A 26888-nucleotide genomic window follows, 5' to 3' on the forward strand; every position below is an offset into this window, starting at 1 on the left:
TCTAGAAAAGACATTACGGTTGCTGCTGCTGCTACTGTTGTCCTAAACAAGTGTATTTGTTTTCTAACTGCATTTCAAAATACTTACTCTTATGCCCAAAGATCACTCAAAGAAGATTCTTTGTACAGCAGCCAGAAACCATTTCAAAAGCCCACAACTGGTCAAATGAAGAGAATAGCCGCCCATGGAGTGTTCAGCTTCTATGACACAATCCCTACACCTAAAGCTTACAGAACGTTATGAAACATGAGGCGGAAATGGTGTAAGAGTCAGACAACCAGGAAGTCTACTAGTGGATAGTGTTTCTATGCATGGCAGACGAACTGCGTCTGTGAACTATCAAAAATAAAAATAAAAATAAAAATACAACCACCTAAACAAGACTTGCATAGCGATAACATCAATTGACATCCAACATGGAGGAAGGAAACTTCATAAAGCCTAACCCTTAGATGAAGAGACACAAGCAATTAATGGTCTCCGACAGGGAGAATCCGTCTTTTCCAGGGTTAAGCTCCCTAGCGGGTTATAGAATTACAAGCAGTTATCCTTAAATGCATACACATAGAATCAACACCAAATTGACTGAGCAGAATGGTGTGTGTGTGTGTGTGTGTGTGTGTGTGTGTGTGTGTGTGTGTGTGTGTGTGTGTTTCCAACAATAATGAAAGAAACAGTCATGAATTATTTGAGATGGAGAGAGGGAGAGTTGGTGCGGGAGACAGGAAAGGTATACAGTACAACCTGTGTGTGAGATAGGTAAAAACTCTCATTTAATTGAGTTTTAGTTTTGCTCAACTCTTTGTATTTGATACATTTTCCTTCTAGCTAAGGGAACAGAGTGCAGAGGTCTGAGATAAAGTAATATAAAATAGTTCAATCCCAAAATCCCTCAGTGAAGCATTCAGGTAGCTCTTAGAGATTTTGTTGCATTTCTTGCTGCTGCTGCTGCTGCTGCTGCTGCTGTTGTTGTTGTTTTAGTTAACAAAATGGAAATGACTCAAAATATGAAGAGATGAAAACATAATAAATAAACAATAAAATTTTGTAATATTTGGAAAATTATTAAGGCTCTATTATTTTTGAAAATCAAACTTTCTAACTCCTAATATGTAATGATTGGTTTATCACTTTCTAGAAAACTAAATTTAAGCATTCAGAGGTCTTTGTAAATACTTACAGTTACTCTCAGTTCCTCAGTAGTTCTTAGATTTGGCTATGTATCAAATAAAGAGCTGATTTGAAACATCAATACCCATGCTAGACTTTAAATATCATTAATCATCAATCTAGGTTACGACCCACAGGGCTATATTTATTTACTGCCACATGAAACTCCGATGCACAACTAATTGAAAAACAATGTAGCGGTGAATGATGATCAATGGGAGATGAGGTACAATTACATACTTTCCATGGTTCTTCAAATTAATCTTACAGTTCAAGTAAAAACAGAAATGAATATTATATATACATATATATATGATTATACAGAAGATATATAAAAGTATCCATAAGACGTCTTTCATCAGATAACACATAGGCACTTCTCTGGGGATAATTGGCCCATTCAGCTTTCATGGAGAAACATGATTTGACATGGATTCTGGTTACAAGGTGTGGTAGAGCTCAAGGCCAACCTGGTAGAGCTACATAGTATGAACCAGTCTCAAACAAGAGAGAGAGAGAGAGAGAGAGAGAGAGAGAGAGAGAGAGAGAGAGAGAGAGAGAGCAAGCAGAAGATGTTATGTCTGAAATGTGGACACATACCAGCAAAGCCTAGAAGAGCAAACAGATCCCTTTAACTGGGGCAGACACAATAAAGGTAACATCCACAGCCGCTTCCACTAAATGCTGAACTCTGTATGTGAGCTCACGCGCTCTGAACATTCTAAGAAGAGAGTCACCCGGTAAGAACAGGCTGGCGTTTTCATGACAAAATCAGAACCTGAGCTGGAGCATGAAGAACAAATAAGGTTCCACTACCAGAGAGAAACAGAGAAAGAATTGGGTTTTTTTTTTTCTTCCTTTTTTTTTCTTTTTATGTTTTAATTTTTTTTATTTTTACACTCCAGATTTTATTACCCTCCTGAGCCACCTCTCCCTTTCCCCCCTGACTGCTCCACATCCCATTCCTCCTACCCAACCCCTACCCAAGTCTCCACAAGGATATCCCCACCCCACCCACCAGACCGCTAAATTTCCTGGGGCTTCCGGTTAGGTGCATCTTCTCTGACTGAACCCAGACCCGGGAGTCGTGCATCTTCTCTGACTGAACCCAGACCTGAGAGTCCTCTGCTTATATATGTTGGAGACCTCATCTCAGCTGGTGTATGCTGACTGGTTGGCGATCCAGTGTCTGAGAGATCTCCGGGAGTCCAGGTTGATAAGGACTGCTGGTCCTCCTACAGGGTCGCCCTCCTCCTCAGTTTCCTCTAACTTTTACCTAATTCAACCAGAGGGGTCAGCAGCTTCTCTTCATTGATTGGGTGCACATATCTGCATCTGACTCATTCAGCTGCTTGTTGGGTCTTTTGGAAGGCAGTTATGATAGATAGGTCCCTTTTTGTGATGCCCCATAGCCTCAGTAATGGTGTCAGGCCTTGGGCTCCCCCTTGAGCTGGAACCCACTTTGGGCCTGTTGCTGGACCTTCTTTTCCTCAGGCTTTTCTCCATTTCCATTCTTGCATTTCTTTCAGACAGGAAGAATTATGGGTCAGAGCTTTGACTTTAGGATAGCAACCTCATCCCTCACTTGATGCACTGTCTTTTTGCTGGAGGTGAGTTTAATAGTTCCCTCTCCCCACAGTATGACATTTCATCTAGGGTCCCCAACTTTGAGTCCTGAGAGTCTCTCACTTCTCAGGTCCCTGGTATGTTCTAGACCTCCTACCTTCCAAGGTCACTTGTTTCCATTCTTTTTGCTGACCCTCAGGGCTTCAGTCCTTTTCCCCCACCCAATACCAGATCATGTTCCCCTCTCTCCCCACTCTCATCCTCTTTCCCTCCCCTGTCCCTCTGTCTTAGTCCTGGTTCTCTAGAGTCACAGAACTTATGGGTAGTCTCTATATAGTAAGAGAATTGGTGATGACTTACGGTCTGTAGTCCAACTCTCCAACAATGATCAGTAGCAGCTGTGAATGAAAGTCCAAGTATCCAGCAGTGGCTCAATCCCACAAGGCAGTCAGATGAAAAGAGAGACTCTTCCTTCTTCCAATGTCCTTATGTAGGTCTCCAGCAGAAGGTGTGTTCCAGATTAAAGGTGTGTACCACCATGCCTGAACCTGGGACTTGCTTTGTTCCAGATGACCTTGAACTCAGTGATCTCCTTGCTTTATGCTCCTGGGATTCATAGCCACTTCGCCTCAAGATCTCCATACCAAGGTCCAGGTCAGAAACTTGTATCTCTTAGCCTCAAGATCAGGGTTAAAGGTGAGTCTTCCAATTCTGGATCGTAGTTCATTCCAGATATAGTCAAGTTGGCAACCAGGAATAGCCACCACAACCCCCACCCCTGTGTCTACTTTCTTCTCCCTCCCAAGTGGGACTGAGGCGTCCTCACTTGGGCCTTTCAGTTTGTTGACCTTTCTTGAGTTCTGCAGACTATATCGTGGGTATTCTGTACATTTGGGGCAGTGAGAGGGGTAATAGCCACTTCTTAGTGAGAACATATCATGCATGTCCTTTTGGGCTTGAGTTACTTCACTCAGGATGACATTGCCTAGTTCCATCCATTTGCCTGCAAAACTCAGAATGTCCTCATTCTTAAAAGCTGAGTAGTATTCCATTGTGTAAATGAACCACATTTTCTGTATTCATTCTTCTGTCATGGGACATCTGGGTTGTTTCCGGTTTCTGGCTTTCACAAATAAGGCTGCTATAAACATAGTGGAACATGTGCCCCTATGGCATGGTGGGGCATCTTTTGGGTATATTCCCAAGAGTGGTACTACTGAGTCTTTAAGTAGATCTATTTTGAATTTTCTGAGAAACCTCCAAATAGATTTTCAGAGTGGTTGTACCACTTTGCAATCCCACCAGCAATGGAGGAAAGTGTTCCTCTTTCTCCACATTCTCACTAACATGTGTTATCATCTGAGGGTGTTTTTTTTTCTTCCACATTTTATTTTTCTAGTCAGAAATGGTTAGCTTTCTTTCTTTTTTTATTGGATATTTTTTATTTACATTTCAAGTGTTATTCCCTTTTCCAGTTTCCTAACTGTAAGTCCCCTATACCATCTGCCTGCCCTTCTTCTATAAGGGTATTCCCCCTCCACAACCAACCCCTCTTCTTGCCCCCCCCTGACATTTCCCTACACTAGGGGTTCCAACCTTGGCAGGACCGAGGGCATCTCCTTCCACTGTTGCTCAACAAGGCCATCCTCTGCAAAATATGTAGCTGGAGCCATGGGTCTGTCCATATACAGTCTTTAGGTAGTGGTTTAGTCCCTAGGAGCTCTGGTTGGTTGGTATTGTCACCTGAGGTTTGATCTTGGCCATTCTGACCGGTATAAGGTGGAATCTCAGGATTGTTTTGATTTGCATCTCTCTGATCACTAAGGATTTTGAACACTTCTTTGGGTGTTTCTCAGCCATTCGAGATTCCTCTGTTGTGAATTCTTCAGTTTAGTTCTAAACCCTATGTTTTGATTGGGTTGTTTGGTTTGTTGGTTGGTTTTTTTTTTTTTTTGTGATTAGCTTCTTGAGTTCTTTATATATTTTGGATATTAGCCCTCTATAGGTTGTGGGGTTAGTGAAGATTTTTTTTCCCAATCTATAAGATGCCATTTTCTCTTATTGACTATGTTCTTTGCCTTACAGAAGCTTTCCAGTTTCATGAGGTCCCATCTATCAATTCTTGATCTTAGAGCGTGAGCCATTGGAGTTCTGTTTAAGAACCCCCCCCCTTTTGTTCTCTTCTCTGCCCTGCTCTTCCCCTCTTCCCTGTCCCTTCTCTCTACACCTCCTGCCCCCTTCCCTCCACGTGCTCATGGCTAGCCTTTCCTCTCCTCTCCTCTTCTCTCATTAAACTTCCCCACGTGGAAAAAAAAGAGAATTTTCCCCCTGTGCCAATGAGTTCAAGGCTCTTTCCCACTCTCTCTCCTAGAATCAGTGTATCTGGTTTTATGTTGAGGTCTCTGATCTACTTGGACTTGAGCTTTGTGCATGCTGACAATTGTTTTTACTTTGAGTTCCCTGAAATTCAGCAAGGGAGCAAAAACACTACCAGGCTGAAATATGATCTTGTCATTTAACTCCTAAAAGTATTTATTTAAATATCCATTTTTAAGATTAAATTCTTTTTATTTTGTATACATGAGTATTTTATCTGCAAGTACACATGCATAGTACCACATGTGTTCACCTCTGATGGCCAGAAGAGGGTATTGGAACCCCCTGAGGGTTTTCAGATGGTTGAGAGCCATCTTGTAGGTGCTGGAAACTGAACTCAGTCCTCTGCTGCAGCAGCAAATGGTCTTAATAACACCTCTCCATCTCCTAAATGTGGGCTTTTTACATATAAGTCACATTAGCTTTTAGTTCAAAGATTATATCTTTAAATGCAGTATATTACTTTTTAAATTAAAACTAGAATAAGGTTGAGGTATAGAGAAAACTAATTACACTGTTCTACATAAGTATGTAATAATAAGCACAGACACACACATAGTTTATTCCAGAATGGCCAAGAGATTACAACAGAAATAGAAAAGGAGTAAGTCACATAGTTTTCAACATTCATAAGAAGAAATTATACTAATCTTCATGGGAAGAAAAATTTAACATGTACCTACCTGTGAAAAGAATTTTCGACTTTATCTAACATTCTGGGTTGGGGATTTAGCTCAGTGGTAGAGCGCTAGTGTTCTCGCATGTGGTATTGTGCATATGTTCTTTATTGATACTCCAGCTCAGTGAACCACAGAAATTACCCAATGGGTAGATTCATTACCTCCTCATCCCTGAACTTCATGACACATCAATTGTTTCCTCACAAACAGCCAAAGGAAACTTGATTTTTCAATATTTTCCTTGTGAACTCTAATACTCTTAGAAGAAGAATGATCATCAGAAAGGAATGTTTCTGATGTGTCTATACAGAGTTGGTTCAGCTGCTTTGATTTAATTAGTCAGTTTAATCAATTAACAATTTCATTCTGTGAGAAGCTTTCCAGAAAATGTAGCAATGTGAAACTTAAGTGCATTACTAATATTGAAGATTTTTATCTTTTAAGATTGCTATGTAAGCAGAGCAGAGACAGAGCTGGCTTTGTTTTCCTATTTTTTAAAATAATTCTGAGTAGTCCTGAAAAGTGACAACTCATATCTGAGGACAATGGTTTGCTTTTTCACCATCCTTTAAGAACTTTCTTACAAGTTTAAGCACCTAGAAGATTGCATTTATACCTATGAAACAAGGAGTCTAATGACTTGGCCAGAGGCTTAAGAGAGAAGAAAGTATCATGCAAAGAAATTTGGAATCATGGTAAACCTAAGTGTATTGTTTAAAACTTGCACTAACTGGTTATATGGGTTTCTGTCATGTGCCAAGTTCCAGACACTCTAGACTAAACTCTCAACAATGGACTTGATATTCTGTATCTCCAGAGTTAGCTTTAACAATCTCTTAAAAGTTGCCCTAGTTTCTTTCTCCCTCTCCCTCCCCCCTCCCTCCCTCTCTCTCTCTCTCTCTCTCTCTCTCTCTCTCTCTCTTCCTCCCTCCCTCTCCTCTACTTTTCCCTTCCCTCTCTCCCTTCCTTTCTTTTCTGACTTTAATTAAAATAGTATCAAAAGATTGAATATCATTTTATTTATATTTATTACATATATGCATACATATTCCATTTCAAATGGAAAATAAAATAATGAATTATTTGGCTTCCTGTAGATATTCACTTAATGCTCAATTGGATGAATGAAAGAATGATTGACAATAGAAAGAGAAATTATATTAAAGCCTATGGTACACCCTGTGCAGGTATGGAATACTAAAAGAGGCACCATTTATTCATTCAGAATACACTTGTCTGAATGTCTTACAGCTGATGATGATGTAGTCATATGGGGTGGTGGGTTAGTTCTCAGCTTTTTTAACATTACTTTTCTCAACCTAGTCTTGCCTCTCACTGGTTTGGTTCAAGGGGATAATTAATTGAGATGTTCAGATATTTCACTGGAAGAGTCATGCTTTAGATAAAAGTAGCGATTTTGGTGTAGAAGCAGAAATGTCTTTCTCCCTTTCTCTCAGTAAGCTCTTTCTGTTGATTATCTTCTCCCTTATGACAGCAAAGGAGCTCAGTGGCCTGAAATGAATTTTATATGATAGAAGCCACAACTAGTCACTTAGGACATTTTCTTTTAAAAACAAGAATAAAAAATCTGGGGAGCTATCTCATTTAAGAGTGTATTTGACTACAAAGGCGTGAGAAACTGGGCTTGATCCTCCGTACTCATGTAAAAAGCCAGTTGGGGTCAACACTTGTAAGCGCAGCAGTGCTAGGAATGTGGTGACAGGAAAGTCCCTGAATGACTAGCCTGCAAGCCTAGCTTAATCATCACACCATATATCTTAGTTGCTATGTGAGAAGGCCTGCCTCACTCTGGCAATATGAAACTTTGTTTTCACGCATGTCTTTGGCTGAATCAAACACAATAGTCTCCAAGGTATCTACCATCAAAATGAGTGGCAACCTTCATAGGGACGAAAACCTAGCATACTAGCCATCACAAATAGAACGTAAGTTAAAGACTACAAATGCCAATGAGATTAAAACAGAGAAAGACTGTGCATTGGTATATCTCAAACACAAAGCAAGTATCTTGTCTAGAGAGATGAGTCAAATGGGACTCTCCAAGTTATATCACAAGACAAATATAAATGAATAATCCCCTTCACCTCTATTCATTGTCTCAAATGAACACAGCACTTTCTATCAATGGGAAGTTCACTTTCTGAACAACGCCATCTTGCAGCACTTTTTCCTGAAGAAACATAAAGAAGCATCCATGGATCCCAAAAGAGAAGATGCCAATGATCAAGTGATCAAAGATACCAAGGATTCAACCTAAGTCCTCGTTCACAAACCAATGAACTGATACCATTCGTTGCTTTTCTAGAAGAAGCATGGGTCACTCAAAATGCCTTGACTACCAGGAATTTCCTTGGGAACTTCTAGGAACCAAAGGGTCCTACCCATAGTACAAATAACACACAAAAAGTCGCAACACTGAGTAATTCCCTGAGTTCCTTATAGACAGATTCACTACTCTTTAATTCTTACACAGTCTAGGAGGTGGTCTCTCGAATCTCATGAACATCTTTAGCCTTTCCTTTCCATACAAGAGAGGATGTTAGTCCAAATCTTATAAGAAGGGTTTCATGCAGGTGATCGCAGTCGCTCTGATTCAAGATGAAAACAACCACGTCATATCCAGAGGAAGTTATTATACTACACTGCTTTCTCTGATTCTTAGATTTTTCCACTCCCTATTCTGCTATGTTCCCTTGAGCCTTGATCCATTTAGGGCTGTACATTTGGACCATTATGCCAATTTAACATTGTAAGCCACAGAAACAAACATTTGCTACAGGCAGTAGCATCATTTATCAATTATTAGTCTCTGAGGTAACTATAAAAAGAAGCTTCTTTCCACTCTAGCCCATAGCAGCAGCTATTTACAGAGACAAACACAGATGTTTAGAAAGCAGTGTTACAGCATCTTATCCACTTAACAAAACAATAACAGTAGCCTTCCCATCGTAGTCTGTGAGTTCCCTAGTTGTAGCCTTTTGCCTAGCTTATGATATCCAGCATGAGTTCCTTCTTGTGAAATAATTGGCCACGCCCATAACTGTCATATAACTATAGCACCTGTGACACACCTTGCCCTGGCATGCAGATTACATAAACTGCAGGGACCACAGCTGACTAGGACCATTCACGGTTATCTCCCCAGAAGCTCACATGGTGTTTTTTAGCATTATGAATGCCAGCCAATTGATAAGCAGTTTCCTATTCAATCGAGTGTGACTTTCTCATGACTTAACCATCTGAATGTGTGATTTCTTCAGCATGAGAAACCTACCCTTGCATTCTTGCATGCAGCGAACAGCAATAACCATGGTCTGTAGTATGTGGGAAGTCTCGGGGACCTTCCTGGTTGAGATCACTCATAGTGTGACAGCCCACTGGCTGGCACTAGGATTTCTATGCTTATTTTTAACAGGGAGCAGGAAAACAAAGAGAAACCCTGGGATATCATCCAGTATCTAAAATATTGTGCATAGTAACAGATAACCATTATAATTCAACTTAGAGCTTCTGGTTGCCTTTCATGTCCTGCCTCGGGAGGTAACATTTATTAGTCACCTCATTAGTGTGCCAGCTGAGGTGGTTCAATGCCACAGCATGTTGTTGTCGTCATCACTGCACAGGCGTGGAGGGTGTACAGTGAGGAGAACATGCACCTCCCTCACAGAAAGGATTTTCAGTGAACTGTTGTCCAGGCTGTAAGGCCATCCAGAGGTCTCTTTAACTATAAATATCCATGTCTGGGTACCAAGTATTACATGTCTCTCCTATTCATATCAAATAAAGAAAGCATCAAACAATCAAAAGAGAATAATAATAATAGTTATTATTATTATTATTTCCAACTCTAACCTGATGAACTAATAAGCTTATTGGGGCTACTTTTAAAAGCATTGCTGACTACATGGTACAGCATTGGGAACAGCTGAAGATTTCTCCCTACACCATAGATAAATCACAAGATCTTCACCATTAAAAAGGCTTAGCATAGAGAGAGTACAAAGAATTCTAGCCCCCCAGACATTGTTTCTCTCTTACATAAAACTAGAAGAGAGGGCCTTTGCCAGCCTCATAAACCTTTCCTCTCCCTTCACGAAGAAATATTAACAGGCCATATCTTGTGAGCTTACTATACAGGTAGTCACAGCTACTCTGGATCAAGACAGCAGTTGTTATGTCATGCCTGGAGGAAACACCCACATCACGGGTCTAAATTGCCAGGCCAAAGCAAGAACTATATAGAATTTAGTCTTTTATGCTAAAATTGTGAGTCTACTTCTGCCCCCAAAATAACTGATAAAATCAGACTATTTATATCCTTAATTTAAAAGACTTATCAGGGAAACAGTAGACTTAGTGACACAGGGTGATAACAAAGAAAATTGAGACAGTTACTTGCTCTCCTATTTCTTTGTCACATGGACCTACATGTAGGCTTTTAAAAAGAGTGACTCTATGGCTCTTTGATTAAAGAAGACCTGGTAAATTACCAGCAGATGGTATTGTATATAATGGTGCAGTCTATTGTTGTACTACTAGATGGCTTGTCCTATCAATTTACCTGAAATGATAATTACTGAATGAAATTACTATATATGGGTGTGTGCCTGTATATACACATAGAGTCATCTAGTAAATTATTTTGGCTTTTGAGGCTTTAGAAATGAGACTCTAAACACAGACAAAGGTATAAAACTCAAGAAAAAGAAAGAAATAGAGGAGAGGAGATAACAGTTATGGTGATGATGATGATGATATTATTATTATTATTATTATTATTATTATTATTATTATTATTATTATTATTTGGATGGTGGTGGTACAGCTGGTGGTAAAGTTCATAAAAACCTGCTTGGAACATCCAGTCTAACCTACTTTGACCTTGCTAGCAAAGTTGTAAAAACTTCTTATACCTCTAACTTATGCAGGATCTGTTCCCCACCACAAAGTTTCATGGAGATCCCAAGTCATCTGATGACACAGAGGGTGAAAAGAAACAGCTCATTCCTTCAAATGGCCTAAATAGCACCCGTGTATATATTAGAGTAGAGTCAAGCATGGTTTTGATACCAAATGGTATGTCTCTTATTCACTTTCTAGATCGTTCCAGTTACATATCCAACAACTAAAATCGTGTCTTCAGGCAGATGTCCTTGAATTTGCAAGAAGAAAAAAATAATTAAAAACTTTCCATAGAGAATGTTACCAGATCAACAGCAATGGTTTCCTACTCTCTAAAGAATTATGTGGATGTCAGAGCCAGAGAACTTAATGGAAGCCGGGTGGTCAATAAGAAGCAGGACACAAACAATGAAGTCCACAATGATTAATTCTATTACCCATCTGAGATAATAGGATTATGGAATCTCTAAGACCAGTTTCTGTTGGATGTCTTGGCCAAAGCTGAGTCAATTTTAGGCACCATCTGTGACTGGTCTCTGGGATTGGAAATATTAGCACATTATTTCAGGGAAGTCAAGCTTGTCTTTGACCTCTCCTCCTGGTGTCCCAGACAGTCCTACTTGCCTCTGGCCATGATGAGAAGAAGGTCTGTGAGCTCATTTCTGGGCAGTGTTTGGATGAAATGGAGACAGAGTCCACTGGGGCTTATATGTGAGGAAAACGTCAAGGTCTTGCTTCCTAAGAGAGCTGGGAAAGACATTATTAGGTGTCAAGAAGAGCTGCCTCTGGGCTTTTAACATAAAATAATAAAAGTCAAGCAAGATGAGAATTTTCCCAGGAAAACTTGACTTGGACATACTTTCTATGGGTGGAGTAGCAGACACTAGCTCGGACCTGCTGGACAACTTTGGATAAAATCAGAGAATGCAAGTTTGTCATTGGGTAATTGTTGAATGGGATCAGTCTGTCTATATTCTTTGAGGCTAATCTTAGTACCAGTCTTCAGGGTGCCATACCTAGAGATGCTGCAACCTCTAGATACCTATTCTCTCCAGCCAAAGTCAACAAGCCGATTATCTGAGCCATCCAACATAATTGCCAATAGCCACATATGTCTACTGAACCGTGGAAACTTTGCTGGGCTTAATTGTGCTTTAAATTTAAAATATGCAACAGGGTTATTTAAAAATACATAACGGGATATTTCAAGAATTTAGTACAAAGCTGTAAAATATCACACTAAAATTTGTTGCATGTTGGACTGAAGATACTTTAGAAATATTGAGTTAGAAAAAATGTATTATTAAAATTAGCTTAAATTATTCTCTTTACTCCTTCAAAGAATGTGGCTACTACAAATTTTTAAATTACATTTGTGGTTGTTTGTGGCTCACATTGCATTTCTTTTGGAGCACATTGTTCTTTATCCTCAGGACTGTTATTGCTAACATATCCACTTACCCTTGACAATGATGAGCATGGGACTTCTCACATAACACATTGGATTTTAACAAGAGTCACTGAAAACAGTAAGAGGAGAAATAGGTAAATCCTTTTACCTCAAACATGCATCTTTCTTCTTTATCCTGGAAAATTTTTATTCGTCCAAGGGACTCACATCAAAAGTCTTCCCTACCAAAACTGTCTAATTAGGTTAGTGTACATGATTCCCCTTCTACATTATGAGTGTGTTCTAAATAAGACATCCTATATGTCAATAACATATTTGTTGCAGTAGCAATATAAATGCTTTTCATTTCTTTTTTCATCAATAATTTTTTACCCATCCTGTTATATGGCCTCATGTACCATTTAGACAGTTGTTGGAATGCTCTCCCATCCTTTGTTCTTCATAGAGCCCACAATACCATAGAGTGAAATTTCCCCATGTGAGTTGGCAGCATAGATGCTTCATTTTAAATAATATTTTTCTTAATTCTTTGAAAATTCCATACAGTGCATTTTAATCATATTTGCCACTGCCCTTCACTCCTCCCAGGAACACCCCTAACTCCCTACATACCAATGTCATGATCTCTCTCTCTCTTTTTATTAAAGCCCTAGATATAATCATCTTGGTGATTGCTGTGGATGAAGTATTTACCTGGTATACATGCTCTGGTGATCAAACGTAGGCCAGATCTATCCAATTCATATCTTTATTTATTTTTCTCTTTCTTTCTAGTTCTGCTTTCAAGGTTTTGTCCTTAGGTTTCTCCTTATTTCACCCCTGTGAATACACTCCTGCTTTGAAATTGAATGTTTATCCCATTGATTGGGTGTTTACTCTCCTTAAGGCCAGAAAAATATTGGATTCATTAGGCAAATAATGACCTAATGTCTTAGCAATTATTAGTTCTTGCCCTGTTTTCTGACACTTGTCAACCTAAGGGCTGACAAAGTCAACCTTCCAACATACTTAGACTAGTTTCTTCTTTGGATCCTGCTTGAGATGTTGTTGGGCTCTGGGAGATAGACCACTGTCCCATGTGTGGAATAGGAAATCAGATCTCTGTTTAGTTGATTATAAGCATTCCCATTTTATAGATTAACACTCAGGCACATCCAGGAGCCATCCTTACTCTAAGAGCAGACAGTGTCTCTCTTTCTAAGGGCTGTTGTGCACCCAGCTCCTACCACTTGACCTTGGTAAAAGTCTTGCCAACTTATGTAAAATGTGGTCCAGGAAGAAGAGGCAGCTATGACATTCTCATGAAAGGGCATAGTTAGAATTCTGTCTTCAATTATCACTGAGATAATAAAAACAAATGGAACTGCCAAATTATTAAAGTAGTAAAAATATTCTGAAGACTATCTAATTTTCTTTGGTCATGAGGATATATTCAATATGACTCTTAGAAGAAAAAAGGAAATAGAATTGATAGATACTGTCATCTGTTAAATATGAGATTGCCCAATTTTGGAACTTTAATATTTTTGTTGTTTTGCTTCCTTTCCTAATTTTTACTTCTCAGATCTGCTGGAATAGTTTAAAGATAAAACTTTGATCTAACTGGAAATCTACCAGACCTCCCACTTTGCCTGAATAACATCTACTGCTTCTTTCTCCTCAGCTTGGATTTCACTTCTGTTAGAAAATCTGATATTCTACATGCAAAAAAGAAATACCCAACTGTATGCCTCCCAGAATGATGTCCAAACCAGGTAGTTATTCAAAAAATGTTACTGAATAAGGAATGAAGAAATGAATGGTAGCAAAAATAGATGTCGAAGATCTTTGGCTTATAAAATTATCTTAATTTAAAGATAACCATACAGAGAGAAAATCCTAAAGACTTCACCAAAAATCTGCTAAGACTGGTAAATTAATTATGGAATTGAAGAATATAAATTAGCATATGAAAACCACTAGCAGTTTTATATACCAATAATGAACTTGATGGTAATAATAATGAGGAAAACTATCTTATTCATGATAATAGATAACCTAACAATAAATTTAACCAATGAAGTGGATAATGTCTATAAAGAATAAAATATGACGAAGGAAATTGTAGAGGACATATAAAATTAAAATACAACCCATTTCTATGGACTGTCTAATTGTAATATTGTTTAAATATACATAGTATTATACACTATCTATAACTCCAATGCAATCTTCATCAAAGTAGCAATGGTTTCCTTTACAAAAAGAAAAAAATAACCTTAAAATTTGTGTGGAACCACAAAAGAGGTTTAGGCACAAAAAGTAAACCTGACCAGAAAGAACAAAGCCAGGGACATATCAAACATATCAAAAAAACCTGCAAAAGTATATAACAAAGTGCTGGAGAGATAAATCCTCAGTTAAGAATGCTTAATGCTTTTCTAGAAGACCCAAATTCAGTTTCCAGTACCTATGTTGGACAATTCAGTACCACTTCCCAGCACCCATATGGATTGACTCATAACCATCCATAAATTCAGGTTCAGGGCATTAAGATACCTCTCCCCTTTTCTATCCTCCACACCTACCAGGACAGAAAGGGTAGGTAAGGAGGAAGGTAGGCAGGCAGGCAGACAGACACACAGACAGATGCATACCTATTTAGATGCTTAGATACCCATAAATAAAATGTAATAAGTAGAACTCTTCGATATATATTGCTGGAAAAACTGTAGAGCATTTCTTAATAGGTGATTGATGTGGAAAGGACCTAATCCCTTCTATTTAGTGGGTGATACCATCCCTAAACTAGTTGACCTGGATGGTATAAGAAATCAGACTGTGTAAGTCATGAGGAGCGAATGTAGCATTCCTCCATGATGTATTCTCCCTGGCTTTCCTCCATGACGGATTTATAAGCTGTAATGTGAAATAAACCCTTCCTTCCAAAAGTGCTTTTGGCTATGGTGTTTTATCAGAAAAATGAAAACCCGAATAGAAAATAACTTCCCTTGTATATTTATTAGGGTTGTCATTATTTACAATAGCCAAAATAGAACATTAACTAAGGTGTTCATCAACCAACGAGCTGAGTAAAAATATGACATACTATGACCACTGGAATATTTTTAGCCATAAAAAGAATAAAATTTTTACTTTTTGACCATGTGCATGAAATAAAAGATGCTATATTAAGAAGAAAATATCCATATAAAGAAAATTATTCATATAAAAAAACAAATAATCATATTCACATATAGTTCTAACTATTCATTTCATGAAGTAGAGGGTAGAACAGAGATCACTAGGGTTAGGTAGGGTGGAGGAGAGGATGTCACAGGGTGGTTAAAAAGTAGACACAAATATTCAGTTGAGAGGGAAACACAGAGCCAAAGTTGAAGCAGGATGGTAAGGAGAATGGTTTATAATCTCTTATTTATTTTAGGATTAGCTAAAAGAGTGGAGTTCAGATTAAACAAGTGCTACGTCTATAAAGATTTATAGATGCTATTTATCTAGCATTTGATTGCTCTATATTGTACACGTATGTTGGATTTTCAGGCTATACTCCATCAATGGCATACAATTATAAATCAACTCTTCTTTTAAATCTTTGACTCCAGATTAGAGCTATAGCTTTCTCCTGGAGTGCTGGATAGGTGTAACGAAGCCCCAGTTTTAGTCCTCAAATCCTGGTAAAAATATCAAACCCATGACTTGAAGACAAACGTTACAGCTGTTTACGATACTCATTCGGAGTCTTGTGAGAATACCTTTAAAAATGGACACAACCCTGTGACATCCTGAGGTCAAATAAGGTCAAGGTAGTAAAAACATTTTGCAAACCAAAAAGCCCTATAGAAGGTGACCCACTAAACTGTCCTCTTTCCCTCTTTATGCACATGTTTACCATGAAAGTATGAGTGCAATGCGCCAGGTATGTGAGGCAAAATTATCTGGGAGCCGGGGAGTTCCAAAGGTCTGTAAGCCGTGTACAACACACAGTGCAAGTCTAGCTCTGAATCATTCCACAGCTGGCATTCAGAGGATTCTTTTTGAGAAATATAGGTAATCCAACTTGGAGATTCTCTGATGTCAGAGCAATTAAGGAAATTGCAGTAGTCTGAGGACATACCGTGTTTACTCACCCATGACCCCACCCACAGTGAGAATAAACTGTTTTTATGTTTAATACCTTTACCCCCAAATACCTGGGTTAAATATGAATCTTATTACCTTGCCACCCAAGGAAGAATTTCTTTGATAAGTTTATTTTATTTTCTTATTTTTTGGAGAAGTTCATATAAATGGTAAATTTCCAGCACCCTCCCTGTTCGTCCTTCCAGTTCTCCATGAATCTACCTCTTAACTCTACATCCTTTTCTTCTTGAAAATAACCTAGTATATTTAATGTTGCCCATATGTACAAGGGTATATGGCCATCTATTGGACCATGGACAACCTACTAGTGAGCATAGTCTTCAAAGATTGATTCCCTCTCCCCCAGTTGCAATCAACGGTCAATAGTGCCTTTATTACATGTAGAGCCTTCTGGATTCCTCCTTCATCTATGCTAGAGTTTTACCTGGTTTGATCTTGGCATGTCTTATGCAGGTAACAGTTCACGAGCATAGTAACTGTGGAGTAGTTACTAGGGTTTGGAATATTGTTCTAGTGAACAGAAGGATGAAAGGGTTGTGTCTAGACTCATTGCTTGTTGTCCTGTTAATCCAATACAATGCTTATAATGTATAAGGAAAGACTGGCTACAAGGAAAGAAAGGAAAAGGTTAATCAGAAAAAAACGAACTAGCATTTTATTGTGTGAGGTTTGCAGATATTTTCAATAAAAATGTTGATTACAGTTAGGCTATCACTATGTGTTAGGCATTTGAGCAGTAAAAAAGAGTTTGCTCTAAGGACCTCTGATGAAAGAAAACCATACCAAGACTTCTTGCCCTATTCTTCCTGATGTTGCCTGAGGGAACTTGACAATCTGTCTTAGTATGTTTGTGTGAGTTGAACAATAAACATGATTCAAATCTAGTGTTGCCAATTATTGAATCGTAGGAATAAGGATTGGCTGAAGGATAGCTGACATAGGATGTTTATGATGGCTTATTACAAAGATCAGAACCCTGGTTAAGTTAATCCAAGTATTTATACTATAACGAATCTCAGGAGTAGCCACAGATATCTGAAAAGAATGGGACCATACAAGGACCGAAAGTAGAGTTGGTGAGTCCAGGAATAGAATAATTATGGGTTCACTTGAATACTTTGGTTTCTACATCTTGTTTTCTCTCTATCCCATCCTTATCTTGATGGACTTCTTTATTGTTTGTCTATGCTTTAACATGGCATATCTGGTAATCCTCCATCACTACGTTCTAACACCTAAGAATACTGGCTAAACTTTCGTACCTTGATCAAGCCAACTACAGGCATTAGCTTCTGAGTAACAGTGGACACTAGAAGTTGTGTGCTCAGGTAAGTACCTAGATGTTGCCAGTGAGAGCCATTCAGGGATGATTAGTGTCTAGAGAAATGAAAGGAAATATGTGATGAAAACTGGCAGGAGAGCCAAGGTCTTCATCTTAAGAACATTTCCAACAGAGGTAAAAAAAAAATTAAAACTCAAAACTGTGCTAAACCAAAGTATCACACATCCCTTTTCTGTTTCTCATCAATCAGTTTCTAAAAGAAATGGTGATTTCAGTCCACTGTGAGTCACAAAGGCATGGGAAGATTCCATTAAATGGGCTTCTAATTGTGGTTTGGAAGGAAACCTTGTTAAAATCTGAACCTAATTTTCTGCTTATGAGCTAACATGCTCAGCATATTATCACCAGTAACCAAAATGTTAAAACATTTTCAGATTTCAAGTCCCCTTTCTTACCAAGTTCACTGACTGTTTCTCTTTGCATATTGGAGAGCCTCCTATGGACTGTGTGAGACTCGCGACAGGAGTTTACCTGGAAGTCCTCATACCGTGGACTGGCCACCTTTTCCCCTACTTACCTCCAACTACCACAAAGAACCTTAAGCAAGTACAATAAGTCGCAAGAATTACTTCAATCCCTATACCCTAAAACAATCACCTTTCAGCCTCCTTGGGGGTCCAAAGCAAGATGGGAACAGCATAGTTTGTTCTTGGAAATGTAGGCTAGCAAAGAAAGTGGATCAAGTCCTAAGTAAGCACTGACTTTGGGCTCCAGGTCCTCATAGAAATGGGGACAGATCTGGGATAAAGGACTACTCTATGCCAAGACTCTGCTATGGGAAAAGCCAAGCTCCTGAATTGATGAGGCCAGGGATGGAGCTTCCCTTTCTATAACCTAAGATTGGTCCTCACTGGAAATGTCCAAACCCAGCCAGGAACTCAGGGATCTAGATGGTGTCAATAGCTATGTTTACAGTCTCTTGACAAGAAAACAGCCATTCTGTAGGCCATTGCTATGTGGGACTAGAAAATCTTTGTTTTTCTAACTTGTGCTTTAAAGGAAGTGTGGAATCAATCAATGAAATCATTGTAGGTCCATTGGAGGAGTTTCTAGGTGGTTTCATCTAAAATATAAGGTTCAAATCTGTGCCAGTGTTCTATGAAAACTCCAAAGATTGATATCACTATAGTAGCAAAAACATAGCATAAGCAAAATATCATTCACCTGCCCAGTACTGATAAAAGTACCATTTTATGGTAACCATTTGGCTCCATGTCTCTTTAGCTTCTTTTCTTCTTCTACTCATTGATACCAAAGGCTGTCCCCAAGTCCCCTCAACTGTTCTTCTGTATCACATCGAATGTTGCTCCTCTTTCCTATGTCTGCTGCCAAGATGTGTTTCCTGTCTAGACCATTACAATGAATTCCAGTCAAGTATCCATTTGAATCCAACCTAAACAATAACACTTCTGTCTGTATCTTCCCCCAATACAAAGCTGAATGCATCACTTCTCTTCTGAAAAATCTCTCCAGTGGCACCCTGTTCATTTAACAAGCGATCCTTCAACCCGGTGTTCACTCTTCACAGTCACCACCCCTACCAACTCTTCCACTGTACTTCTCTATTGTCTACTTATTGGTTTTGTTCACATTTTAATGACATTTAATAATTCTAGAAAATTTCCAGAAAAAAATGGGCAAACCTCAAACATCTCATCATCCTTCAAAAGCATCATTGCCTGTTTACAGATAGACTAACTTACAAAAGTAGAAACATCTTGGTTCTTTTTATTTATTTGAGAGTACTACCAGTAGCAATTCTCACATACTTAAAATAATTTTACTCATCTGATATCATTTGTCACCTGAATAAAAAATATAATCATTGATTTTTATTGTATAATAGCACATGGTCATCATAAAAATTATATCAGATGTAGACAAGTCCATATACAACTGAGGCAACAGAGTCAGCGCTGTTGACATTTTTAGTGTATACAGTTAATTGCTTCTTTTATTTGATGATCACTTCATGACAATCATTCAGTTATATTTTTCTACAATAGCTTCAAACATTTCATGGCATTTTATTAGGAACAGTAGTAAATTATTTACCTGCTATGTTAAAAATATACTAGAGCTTAATCCCTCTAGTTATTAATGAGAACGAAAATGATGTAATCACTCCTAAAAGATGCAACATGGCATGATGTTACTTTCTTACACTTGTTTTTCTGATAAGCTTTCAATTTTTGTGACAATAAACTGAATTTCCATGGTACATTCATGACCTCTTATAACATATCTTTTAGCAATTATTTTAATTGTACAATGCTACCCCAAAATAATTTTGATATTCAAAAAGTCTTATCTCTCAAGACTAAATTTCTGTTTTATTTTTTAGTTGATTGTTTTGTTTGAATCCAAATTATCTTCAGATATTGTTTATTCTACTAAATATGTTCAGAAATAAACATTTACATCATGCTCCCAAAGCACCTACCTTAAATTCTTTTTCTTTCTCCAAATTTATTTGTGACAATTTTGTTGTATGGAGGAGTCTTCCATAACAAGAGGCAAACTTCTAGAACCATCTGTCTTTTCCCTCTATCTTTCTTGGCTTTAGTAGCTCAAAGTAAACTGATGCCAGTTTTATCTTAGTTATTTTTCTATGCAACTTGCTTTACTTACCTCTAAAATTTTCCAGTTTACTTCAGTTTTTATCTTAAAATTTTCAATAGGCTTAAAATAGGCAATGATATATTTCCATTAAATTTAAAGGAAGACTCAAGTCTTCTGTTTAGAACAATTTCTTATTTTCCTTTTCTCTGTACTCTTTCCATTTTATCATTCTACAGATTCCCATATTATATGCATATTTTTCTTTAAATCAGCATTTGATTTTCTCTCTTATTTTTGTATCATTTAAGAACTGCACTTTAGTACTCCCTGGGATGTTGGAGAATGTTCAATTTCCAACATTATTATTCAGTTTATGATATCCAATCAACTCTTCACAGTTTCCTCCTAATTAGGCATTTTTTTTACAATTCTTCAAAATCTCTCTTACTCTCAGAATACCCACAAGTTATAACTGCTCATTCAACTTCCATAACTATGACAACCTCTTGAATTGTGATAATAAGGATAACAAAACTTTTGAAATTTCCTCATACCTTAGAAAAGGCAGAATCACACTTTTGACCTATGGTATAGTTGTTATGTGCCTGTTATTAGGGGTCTAGTATTATATAAAATACAACACTATTGATATCTTCTCATGTATGAAGAAATAAAGTCAGTCATGCCTGGCATTTGCTACAGAAGTGGAAACAAAGAGTAGGTAATTCTTTCTCAATTTCTCAAGAGAGAAATCCCTTTCTTTATGGCTTTAATTTCCTATAAATTCTTACCCAATCCTACAGTTTCTCTGTAAGACTTCCCATGAAATCTACACTTTGCTAAGCATAAGCCGTATGCCTCCTACAAGAGAGAATATTATAGGTCACTCGCCTATGCTTTGTTTACTATATCTTCTATCGAACTTCATTTAGCTGGAATTTCTAGATATTTTCAGAAAGTGGTACATCGGTTGCCTTTCTATCACTGAGCTAATGAACATAAAATATGTTGGTATGAGCTCAGGGTTAGGGGTAAGAGTCCATGGACAACAGTCCTCTTTACTGGAATTGCAATGAAACACCACATCACAGCAAGATAGCATAATTGGGCCAATCTCTGTATCTCAATGAAAGGGGGGCAAAAAGAGCAGAAGAGGAAAGGGTCATGCAACACTCATTAGGAAAACGTGCCCAGCGACTCAAGGGCCTTCCCTAGAATCAATCTTGTATAAATCATACCCAAGGAACACCACCCTAGGGATGAAACCTAAAGCCTTTGGAGAACAAATTGCAGATATAGTTAGTTGATATCATAGTTTCTGTTCCCCATATCTTTTATGACTTGGCTACTCCATTGGAACCTGAGGGTATAGAAGATTGCTACACATCTCTGCTAATGTCATTACCTTTCCAAAGTTTTTACTTCTAACAATTTCTTTATTTCCTCTATTTTAATCTTAAAATATACATATGCTTTCTAGAAAAACATGCATTCTCTAATACTATGTGCTTCTGGAAGGTCTATCTCTTCCCAACCTCTCTCTTCCCTCTGAAATAGATAAGACTCTAGCACTTGTCAACTACAACAGATGACTTCAGGAAAAAGAAACAGAGATCTATCATTTGAGTGTGTTCTCATGTAGTCTATGGGTTGATATGCATTACACTGTGTCACAAATATTAACCATATATGATTATGACTTATTTCTCCCAGTTAGAGAAGTAAAACTTTGAGAGAAGCAATAATGCTTTCTTTGTGTTTGTTTCCTTCTAGGGTAAAAAGAGTTATATACCTGGGCCCCCTTGAAGTATATTAAATATAGTTGAAGTGTAGTTATCATTTCACATGCACTATATGTTATGTGAATTATTTATGTAACCCATAAAAATTCTTACAAATAGTATCCCTTTTGCAAAAGAGTTATGTAAGGCATAGACAAGATTAATAACTTTAGAATCACCCAGTGAATAACTAAAATTAAAATCACATCCAAGTCTGATTCCAAAGTCCATGTGATTTTTCTGTTATGCCATTCTGATTCAATTAAATTTTAATGAAGTTGAGATGACCTCACCAAGCATAAAACTTAGAAGGAATATAATTGAGTTAGATATGAAACAACATTAATCTCTTACCAAGCCAACTTAATACCTTCTCTTTGATCAAGCATGAGAATGGACCTCACAGTCTCATCAGAACTGTCTGTAATGATGCTGAAGCCATTTCTGGACTTGGTTTTTCTTTTCCATGACAATACTGTAATTTTCTACTTAGTTTTGCCATGTCAGCCCTTAGAATTTTGAATGAAATTCGACCATAAATGGGTTTTATTTCCCCTACAACAGCCATAATTTCATGTTAGAATGTTTAATCTATGTAATAGGTGATCTATTTTCTGTGTTCAATCTATCTTTTGTAGAAACAACAGGGGCGGGGGATGATGTGCAGCTTCTGCTGTTTGCTGACAGAAAATGAAGTCACTGAGAATGGTAAAGATGGGAAAAAAATGTTAAAACTAGAACTGTTGTCCTGACGGCCAAGCACAACTGTGTGTCGTGTTTGGTTTGGATTGAATAGTTTAAAGGCTATTTGATTTTTTTTATAGCCAATATTTCAAAGTTTGACATCCCAAAGAAAGACAAGTTCCTTGCTTTTAAAAATATATCTGATCACACTGGTCTTGCATTTCTGCATGAGAGCCACAATTTGGGGATGAAATAGTAATAGGGATGGCTACTGCCTTCAGCTGGATTGGAGATCATATAGACTTGATCTGAAACAAAGAAAATTACAGCAGAATAAAACCTCAGTGAAATTAACTCAGCCTTTTCATTTGTAACAAGGAAAGATGATGTAGGATCAGCCAAAGTGATGGTTAGCAGGAGGCTAGCAGTACAGGGTTACATATTCTGATTACACAGGCCAACGCTCTTCTTATTAACAAGTTTCAAAATGCAATGAGAACCTCACATAAAGTTACATATTGGGTAATTTAAAAGTGAGCTGTACTATAAAATACCAATCTCCTGTTCCAGGTTCTTCTGATGCCTGCTCTCCCCTATGTTTACATTCATACATTACCCTACTGAAGGACAAACAGATCTTTCAGACCGAGATTGAAAATTAGCTGCGTAACCATAAAGCAATGTCTTTCTGGGGGTTGACTTTTTATAAAATACGACCATTAGTTCTGTATTAAACTTGTTATAAATCCACATGATTTGTTCAGCAAAATAGTATATATTAATATTATGTTCAAGCAATTTTAGTGGGCATTCAATAAAGATAAAGTGAATGAACACAGCAGTAAAACTATCACCTCTGTGGCCATAAATTAGGGGTGTGCCATTCGCCAACAGTGAATAATCTAGACATGCTTTCCAGACCGAAAACTGGAAAACTGGCCTATTTCTTTATATTTCTAGATTATATCAAGCATAATATGTGTAATCTATAATTTAATCAAAAGCTGGTGACAAGTTAAAATAAAAGACTCAAATAAAATCAGTAAATTCATTAATCAATTGATTCAACAAATTTTGAACAATGAGTAAAATTAACTTTTAATGATCTAGTGTGTTTCTAGTTAGCAATTACATTTTTTCCTTGAAGCTTTAATCTAAAACATATCTATGATAAGAGAATATTTATGGTTGAAGAAAAGTTCTTAGCCATCCATGAAGTCACAGAGAATGTTCTCAATGAGTATGTTGAATCAGAGACTTCCCTGTAGTTGGAGGAAGCTGAAGAGTGAATGACCAGCATTTTTCTACCTTCTAGAGTACTCATCTCTCTGGAAATTTATCTTATAAACATGGTTAAGTGCTAACTATGAACCAGGTATCAATTTGTCACTGGAAATATAAAAACAAAACTATAAGATAACTAATTTCTTATGTTCAAATTTAATTTGAAGAAATAGGAAGTAGCCTAGTAGTGCAGCAGAAGAGGAACAAGGTCCTGGGCTCAATTCCCAGAATTTCAAGAAAAGAAGTTTCTTAAGAGAGGTAGAATATAACTAATGCTTAGTTAGCTGTGGTTTTATCTTTTGTAGATACCTTCAACACATAGAAAATACATACAACAGATGCCCAAAAGCAGAGCTAAAAGTCGGAGGAGTTAAAACAGTCTTTAAGGGAGCAGTGAATCCTCTGGACCAAAGAATGGGAGAGGGGTGGGGAGGGGAATAGAGGTAGTGATCAGGTGTGGAGAGAGGGGAAGGGTTCAGGAGAGAGATGGGATACAAATCAAAAATTGGTTGCGGGGCATCTCTGCGATAAGACCTAGGATGGGGAGGCTCCCAGGAGTTTCTGGAGTGACCCTACCTGAGACTTCTATCCACTGGGGTTATGGAGAGAAAAGTAGCCACCTGCTATAGCCAGGCAGGACTTTCAATGCAAGAGAAAATCCTTCAACCCACAAAACCTTCAACCCCAAATCTGTCCTGCCTACAAGATGTACAGGGATAAAAATGGGGCAGAGATTGAGGGAATGGTCAACAAATGACTGGCCCAACTTGAGACCCAACCCATGGAAGACAACCAACCCTTGACACTATTAATGACACTCTGCTATGCGTGCAGACAGGAGTCTAGCATAACTGTCTTCTGAGTGGTTTCATCCAGCAGCTGATGGAAACAGATGCCAAACATTAGGCCAAGCTTGGAAAGACTTGTGGAAGATGTGGGGAAGATTGAGGGAGCTGGAAAGGTCAGGAACACCACACGAACTACAGAATCAACTAACCATGGGGACTCAAAGAGATGAAACCACCAACCAAAGAGCATACATGGGCTGGACCTAGGCCCTGTACACATTTGTAGCAGATGTGCAGCTTGGGCTTCATGTAGGGAGTAAGGGTTGTCACTGGCTCTGTTGCCTCCCTTTGGATCCCCTTCCTCTAGCTAGGCTGCCTTGGCTGGCCTCAGTGGAAAAGGATGCACTTAGTTCTGCTGTGAATTGATGTGTTAGAGCAGGTTGGTATTAACAGGGGTTTCCACTTCTCTGAGGAGAAGGGGGGAGTAATGGGAATATGTGTGTGTGTGTGTGTGTGTGTGTGTGTGTGTGTGTGTGTGTGTGTGCGCGTGCGCGCGCTTGTGTGTGGTGTAGGGGGTGTGTATGAGACTGGGAGGAGAGGAGGGAGGGCTACAATTGGAATGTAAAATGTATTAAGAAGAAGGAGAAGAAGTAGAAGAGGAGTAGTAGGAAGAGAATGACAAGAACAAATGTAAGGAGGGCAGAATCTCCAGAAGAAAGATCAACATCTCAGTGGGGTCAGAAAATCTTTCTAAGGAAGAATTAACTATAAGCTACACCCATAATGAGGAATGGCAACTGGCTGGGATAAAAAATATATTTGATATAGAAAGTTGAAGGTTAATAAAAAATTTTTTAAAAAAAGAGAGAAGAGGCATTTACTGTATTTATTGAGATTGTATTTGAGTATGGCTAGACAAAGATACTTTAGGAGTCCATCTCTCTCAGACCACAGCTCTATCAGTCTATGAATAAATATTGAAATTTCTCCTTTCTTATGTCCACCCAAATATTTGCTACCTGACCCAGATATTTGAGTAACTAATTCTATTTAATTAATATTTAATAAATAATAATATTGTAAGAGTTCAGTAGCTAATATCTTCTTTGTTAGTGCTGTGCGACCAAGAATCTTAAGAAAAAGGCTTAATCACCTTTGTCTCTTGTATAATCTATAGCGGCTTTGATAGAGGAGATCATCAGTAGATATTAGTAGCCTTGAGATTTTACTGAATTAATCTTAAGTAATGTAGCTTGGACCTAGAATTTTAAGTAGAAATTAGAAATAATAATTTATAATACATTGTAGAAGACAACCAGAGGAGTGATGTTGACATGTTACAATAACAAAATAGAAGACGTTGTCAGGAAAATCAATTTGTGAAAGAAGATAAATTCTTTACACATCTTGTGCTCTAACAGCTAGTGAAATATTTGAGTGGCTCATTCGTGTTTTCCAAAGATTTATGACAATGGGGAGCAGATGTGGATTTAGTTCTGCATGAGGAGGTTTCAGAATCACTTATGAGCGTGGAATTGGGGGTGATGTTCAGATTGGATAACATTCCCTAAGAATGCCTTCAACAAAGAATGGACTACATATTATTGGGGTGGAGGAGATTCTTCTATTTTGATCCCCTATTAGATTCTACAGAAAATATAACAAGTATATTTGAACACATAAAGGAATAACAAAGATTTTCATTCTCTTCTGTAATTCTCAGTACCAGAAATTTTACTTACACACACACACACATACACACACACACACTATATATATATGCGCAAGCAGGTGTCAGCTATTCTCCAATATCATCAATAAATTCAACAACACTCAAACCAAAATGCTAAAAAAGAACCAAAAAAAAAAGAGTTTTTCTTGGGTCTTAGGGAGTATATTCTAAAACTTACATAAAAGAAACAACTACCAATAATAATTGAGATGCTCCTGGTAGATAAATACAAATGAAAAAAGCAGAGGGAGAATTAGCTGTTACAAAGCTCATCACGGTGTCAATTTTAAAGCATAAGCAAGTGGCATTGTAGAGCTCAGGATCAAATGTTGGTAAATTCTCCAGATTAACAAAATAATGAAGTGTGTGTGTGTGTGTGTGTGTGTGTGTGTGTGTGTGTGTGTATGTGTGTACTAAAATGATATCATCAAGAGTTCATCTCTCTCACA

At 37.8% G+C, this 26888-nt stretch overlaps 1 long non-coding RNA gene across 3 annotated transcripts in view; it reads right to left on the bottom strand.

Moving 5' to 3' along the window:
• LOC148005408 (uncharacterized) overlaps positions 1-26888 on the bottom strand; it is a 353046-nt gene that overhangs the window by 51217 nt on the left and 274941 nt on the right. For 2 of the 3 annotated variants that reach the window (XR_015622508.1, XR_015622509.1), the window contains exon 4: positions 12177-12235. This is a non-coding gene — a long non-coding RNA (uncharacterized LOC148005408). Of the gene's footprint in view, positions 1-11128; positions 11463-12176; positions 12236-26888 lie in introns of those variants that run through there. The other variant, XR_015622507.1, reaches the window with a different exon arrangement.

This window comes from Rattus norvegicus, chromosome 6, assembly GCF_021556685.1.
Source record: "Rattus norvegicus strain SHRSP/BbbUtx chromosome 6, alternate assembly SHRSP_T2T, whole genome shotgun sequence".
NCBI lineage: Eukaryota > Metazoa > Chordata > Mammalia > Rodentia > Muridae > Rattus > Rattus norvegicus.